We start from the raw sequence: 6,959 nt of genomic DNA, 5'->3' as shown, positions 1-6,959 counted from the left end.
CTTGACTAGATGGACCTTTGTTGGCAAAGTAATGTCTCTGATTTTTAATATGCTGTCTAGGTTGGTCATAACTTTTCTCCCAAGGAATAAGAGTCTTTTAATTTCATGGCTGCAATCACCATCTGCAGTGATTTGGAGCCCCCCAAAAATGAAGTCTGCCACTCTTTCCACTGTTTCCCCATCTATTTGCCATGAAGTGATGGGACCGGATGCCATGGTCTTTGTTTTCTGAATGTTGAGCTTTAAGCCAGGTTTTTCACTCTCCTTTTTCACTTTCATCAAGAGGCTCTTTGGTTCTTCTTCACTTTCTGCCATAAGGGTGGTGTCATCCGCATATCTGAGGTTATTGATATTTCTCCCAGCAATCTTGATTCCAGCTTGTGCTTCCTCCAGCCCAGTGTTTCTCATGATGTACTCTGCATATAAGTTAAATAAGCAGGGTGACAATATACAGCCTTGACGTACTCCTTTTCCTGTTTGGAACCAGTCTGTTGTTCCATGTCCAGTTCTAACTGTTGCTTCCTGACCTGCATACAGGTTTCTCAAGAGGCAGGTCAGGTGGTCTGGTATTCCCATCTCTTTCAGAATTTTCCACAGTTTATTGTGATCCACACAGTCAAAGGCTTTGGCATAGTAAATAAAGCAGAAGTAGATGTTTTTCTGGAACTCTCTTGCTTTTTCAATGATCCAGAGGGTGTTGGCAATTTGATCTCTGGTTCCTCTGCCTTTTCTAAATCCAGCTTAAACATCTGGAAGTTCACAGTTCAGGTACTGTTGAAGCCTGGCTTGGAGAATTTAGAGCATTACTTTACTACCATGTGAGATGAGTGCAATTGTGTGGTAGTTTGAACATTCTTTGGCATTGCCTTTCTTAGGGATTGGAATGGAAACTGACCTTTTCCAGCCCTGTGGCCACTGCTGAGTTTTCCAAATTTGCTGGCATATTGCGTGCAGCACTTTCACAGCATCATCTTCTAGGATTTGAAATCGCTCAACTGGAATTCCATCACCTCCACTAGCTCTGTTCGTAGTGATGCTTCCTAAGGCCCACTTGACTTCACATTCCAGGATGTCTGGCTCTAGGTGAGTGATCACACCATCGTGATTATCTGGGTCGTGAAGATCTTTTTTGTATAGTTCTTCTATGTATTCTTGCCACCTCTTCTTAATCTCTTCTGCTTCTGTTAGGTCCATACCGTTTCTGTCCGTTATTGAGCCCATCTTTGCATGAAATGTTCCCTTGGTATCTCTAATTTTCTTGAAGAGATCTTTAGTCTTTCCCTTTCTATTGCTTTCCTCTATTTCTTTGCATTGATCACTGAGGAAGGCTTTCTTATCTCTCCTTGTTATTCTTTGGAACTCTGCATTCAGATGGGTATATCTTTCCTTTTCTCCTTTGCTTTTTGCTTCTCTTCTTTTCACAGCTATCTGTAAGGCCTCCTCAGACAGCCATTTTGCTTTTTTGCATTTCTTTTTCTTGGGGATGTTCTTGATCCCTGTCTCCTGTACAATGTCATGAACCTCTGTCCATAGTTCATCAGGCACTCTGTCTATCAGCTCTAGTCCCTTAAATCTATTTCTCACTTCCACTGTATAATCGTTAGGGATTTGATTTAGGTCATACTTGAATGGTCTAGTGGTTTTCCCTACTTTCTTCATTTTAAGTCTGAATTTGGCAATAAGGAGTTCACAATCTGAGCCACAGTCAGCTCCCGGTCTTGTTTTTGCTGACTGGATAGAGCTTCTTCTGGAGAATGCAATGGCAACCCACTCCAGTACTCTCGCCTGGAAACTCCCATGGACGGAGGAGCCTGGTAGGCTGCAGTCCATGGGGTCGCTAAGAGTCGGACACGACTGAGCAACTTCACTTTTACTTTCATGCACTGGAGAAGGAAATGGCAACCCACTCCAGTGTTCTTGCCTGGAGAATCCCAAGGATGGGGGAGCCTGGTGGGCTGCCGTCTATGGGGTCGCACAGAGTCGGACACGACTGAAGCGACTTAGCAGCAGCAGCAGCAGCAGCATAGAGCTTCTCCATCTTTGGCTGCAAAGAATATAATCTGGTTATCTTAATTATCTAATAATAGTTGGTTGGAGCGCCCTCTTGTGTCTCCATATGGTAACACCTCAGGCTTCTTCAATGAGGTGATATTTTCTTCACAGTGTCAATAAAAGATGTAATGGAATTTTTTTTCTCCTCACACTTCATGGCCCACGCTTGACACTTGGACTCCAGTTAAGCCATCGTAGCTCCAGTCTTAGGCAGGCTTCATGCTTACACTCAAGCCTAAAGATTTCTTTCTGCTCCCTGCCCACACTTTTCTCTTGAGTCACTTTGAAAAACCCTGTTCTCATCATACCCAGATGTCAACTTGGTCTTACCATTTTCTATTATTCCAAGCTTACTCAGCTCCCAAAGTAAGATCATACTTTTTTATAAAAGGGGAAAAAAAGCAAATCCAAAACACTAGAAAAGGATGTTTTAAGTGTTTACTAAATATGATTTGTTCTATAACCTAAGGAAAAGATATTCACAATGTTAAACCTTTCACAGGGATCCCTTCATGGGAAGGGATGACACTTGGAAAGAGGCAAATGACAACCAGAGACAGTGATGTCTGGCAGTGTGTGCATATGTGGACACACACATGAACACACATTTACACACTCACAGTCAAGCTCTTTTGCTCAGTGAGAAAGAAGCTTTCTCTCTCACTGAGAATCATGTGGTGATATCAGCACAGGTCTTTGAAGGAAAGGAGACTTATTATTTATATCTGGAACCTCAAGAATGTTCCCTGCTCCTGCCCTGAGGAACTTTACTTCCCATATTCCACACAATGTACTCATATCTGCTCTACATTCATGGATTTCTTAATATCTATATTTATTTATTTGACTGTACCAGGTCTTAGTTGTGGCATACAGGATCTAGTTCCCAGACAAGGGATCAAATCCAGGTCCCCTGCATTGGGGGTGTGGAGTCTTAGCCACTGGACCACCAGGGAAGTCCTCCCCATGAATTTTTCTGAATCCATGAGCTCCATTGGCAAGCTTCACTGTGAGCCAGATACACACGCTCTTGACTTCTCCTGGGGTGAATTTGCACACCTTCTCCTGCATGCAAATTAAATTTTTGTAGATCAATTATGATTTCCCACCAGCTTCCAATAAGATTTCTAAGCTGCACTCTCTCTTCATCAAAATTGATTTTCAACACTTCAGCTTAAAGTTTCTCTGCCTCCTTCCACCCTCTCTGAAAGCTAAACCTTATCTGGAAAATGAAAACCCTGAACAAGGAAACATTAACAGTTCTTATAGTTTGAATAGTCCAGGACAAATAAACAAACCCATAGACACACTAGAGAGGCTGTCATTTGGAAAAGACACCAAGTACCACCATTAAGGGCTTCCCTAATGGCTCAGTGGTAAAGAAACCACCTACCAATGAAGGAGACACAAGGGACATGGGTTCGATTCCTAGGTCAGAAGATTCCCTGGGGGAGGAAATGGCAACCCACTCCAGTCTTCTTACCTGTTAAATCCCATGGACAGAGGAGCCTGGCAGGCTACAGTCCATGGGGTCTCAAAGAGTCAGACACAACTTAGTGACTAAAACAACCACCAACACCATTCAAAATCCAAACCTTCACCCTACATCCAAGTTTTCAAGAGGCCATTTCCGAAGGCTTTAAGAGTTTTACTCTACTCCCTTGGAGGAGGAGTAGCTGCCTCAGGGGATGGGCATTTTTGGCTTAGGAGGGTCTGTACTATCTCTTCTGCTTTCTGCTCTCTTCACTCCACTCCAGAGACCTGTTGACTGAAGAAAAACACACAGCCTAGAAGTTGCAAGTTCTGTCTTATTCGGCAGACTTACTGAGGACTAGAGCCCAGGAGACAGTCTCTCAGAGAGCTCTAAGGAACTGTTTCAAAGAGGTAAAAGAGGAGCCAGGATATATGGAGTTCTTGAAGAAAAAGTAAAAGCATGTGTTTGAACATCAAAGATTACTGCTAATCCCCCCCAAAATGGATATCTCATACTAGTGATTTTAGCCCTTTCCTGTGTATGGCAAGATGTAAGAGCCTGGGCTTATTGAAAGTATTCCTTATATAAGCATCTAAATTCTCTAGGGCCAGTATCCTCTTTTTCTCCATCCTGAGTTTCAGTCAGAGCACACAGGGTGGAGGGATGCAGGGGGTCATTGGCTGCAGTGGCCAATGGTTTGATGGCATTTCTTTACCGGAATGACAAGTACATTCTTTGTCCACAGACCCTGTCTACTGAAACAGAGATGGGCGCTGTGGTTCTGCTGAATCGTGTATGCAATTGGTGACCTATACAAAGCACTTGCTAAGTAAAGAGCTGCTAGGGCGGCACTCTGGCTTTGGTCTCTGGCAACACTTAAGCAAGGGCACGTGCATCCTGGGTCTGTGCCTTTGCAGTCATTGAGCTGGAACCAGAGATAATGTGACTGCTGATAGGGAAGGGAACTACCTGCTTAATGGTGAGAAAAATTAATACTCCAACCCATTCTTCCATCCTGCATTCTCCGTGCTGGCATTTTGATTAAAAAAAATATTGTTGCAGCTGTTTGAATATTCTGGAAGTGTGTGTGGTTTGGTGTTTACAGATTTGAGGTTGTGGAGGGAAGTTTCCAGAGCAACGGAAGTAGCTGCTTGTTAGTCAGGGTTCATTTTGAAAATGAAAGCCTGAAAGCTTGGGGCCCAAGCTGGGCCTGGTCTCTGAGGAATCAGCAAAGGCCACGAGGTAGCTTTGGTTAGTCAGCTTAGTGAAGCAACCACTTGTTCACCTTTTGCTTCTCTTTCACGAACAGACCAAGTCTGAGTTGCTTTAGGTGTCCTGCAGATTCAGTCTGGGGCAGGGATGTGGGAGTGGGTTCCCCACCCCCTCCAGGTTCTGCAGGCAGACACCTCCCCCAACACCTGCGCATACAATGGTTCCCCTCCAACCCCCAGCCACATATATACACACAATTACATTTCCCCAGGCTGCCAACACCCAACACCGGCGCATACAATGGTTCCTCTCCAACCCCAGCCACATATATACACACAATTACATTTCCCCAGGCTGCCAAACCAGAAGGTGGTTAACGTATTTCTCACTCACCTGCTAGGTACACAAGGGCAGCACAACAGAGTCATCAAAGAATTTAGTTTGATTGGCATGTCAGAGTTAAGGAAGAGAAATACAACACAGGGCAGTCTGTTCTGGCTGCTGGAGGAGTAATACAAATAGGTGGCTGGGGGACTGAGAAGGATCACTCCGGGCAGGGGTGATCAGAGGAGGCTCAGTAGAGAAGGTGGCAACTGAGGCCAACCTTGAGGGCAGGGGAAAGAACTTCACCAAATAGAAGCTATGAGGGAGGACATTTGGGTAGAGGAGGGTGAGTTCAAGACACGCTCAGGTTAGGACAAGTGCATCCATTTGGCTGGAATTTGGGACTTGTGTGAGTGATTTGCAGTTGATAAGCTTGGTTTGAATGCCAGGTCCTCTGTGCCAGAATAAAGGCCATGGTGTCACACAGACCTGCTCTTCTACTTCCTTCTGGGTGACCTTGGACAAGTGGTCAAACCTCTGTGCAAAGGGAGGATAGTAACAATACTTAGCTCTTGAGATCCTTGGGAGGGTTAATAGAATAACACATATAAAGCATTTGGCAGAGTGGCACATGAAAAAAATGTTCAAAAAATGGACTACAAATGCATAGGCTGTCATGAAGGGAAGCTCCAGATATTTAGGACTGGTCTCAAATATTTGAGGGTTAAGGTGCAAAAGCCTCTGGTACCTTCCATCACTGTGAGACCCAGTAGAGTGGCCTGGCTTAGCCTCCCTTTGGCCTAGACTATTGTAACTGTCTCCTGGCTTTCTGCGTCTCCCATAATCATCTTCCTTGGTGGTGGTGGTTTAGTCATTAAGTCATGTCCAACTCTTGCGACCTCATGGACTGTACCCTGCCAGGCTCTTCTGTCCATGGGATTCTCCAGGCAAGACCACTGGAGTAGGTAGCCATTTCCTTCTCCAGGTGATCTTCCCAACCCAGGAATCGAACCCGGATCTCCTGCATTGCAGGCAGATTCTTCACCAACTCAGCTATGAAGGAAACCCCTAATCATCTTCCTTAAACCTACCTTAATCATAGCCATGTCCCTCTATGGCTCAAGAACCTTCTATGGCTCCCCACTGCTCACTGACTGAACTCCCTAACATGGGGGAGAGTGCAGGAGATGCAAGAATTACCATTTATTGAGATAAGAAAAGAACAAAGAGGAGGCTAATGTTAGGAGTGAAAAGGTAAAACAGCCTCCTCTTTTAAAAGCCCTGAAACAATGAATTCCCAGAAATCAGCGGGTCCTTCTAGAAGAGAGCAGGATACATCTCTGAAGAGGGTAAGGCGTTCGTGGCCAATGACTCTGATTCACCTACTTCTTCAGGTCTAGTCAGGAAAGGTTAAAGAGGAGATGAGGGCGGAGGGCTGGGTAGGGAGCCCCTGGGGGGGAAGCAGGGTAATATTGTTGTTTAATCGCTAAGTCCTGTCCAACTCTTTTGTGCCCACCAGGCTCCTCTGTCCATGGCACTTCCCAGGCAAGAATACTGGAGGGGGTTGTCATGCCCTCTTTCAGGGGATCTTCCCGACTCAGGGATCCAACCCACGTCTCTTATGTCTCCTGCATAGGCAGGCGGATTCGGTACCACTGAGCCATCAGGGAAGCCCTAAGCGGGGGAATAGTCTTCAGTTCCCTGGAAGGGCTCCCGCCTGGACCCTTTGTCGAGTTTCTCTGCAGGAATCCGGGGCAGCTGCGGGAAGGGTCAAAGCATAAAAGGGGAGTGCAAGGGAACCCTAGTCACACGGGGCAGGCAGGCCACCTCCTCGAATGCGAGGCGCAGGACAAAGGCAGCTCAGGGACAAAGTTCACGGAGAGTGCTGAGGAGATAA

This window comes from Giraffa tippelskirchi, chromosome X, assembly GCF_054371585.1.
Source record: "Giraffa tippelskirchi isolate mGirTip1 chromosome X, T2T-mGirTip1v1.2.pri, whole genome shotgun sequence".
Classification (NCBI taxonomy): Eukaryota; Metazoa; Chordata; class Mammalia; order Artiodactyla; family Giraffidae; genus Giraffa; species Giraffa tippelskirchi.
Note: the sequence above shows the minus strand (reverse complement) of the source record.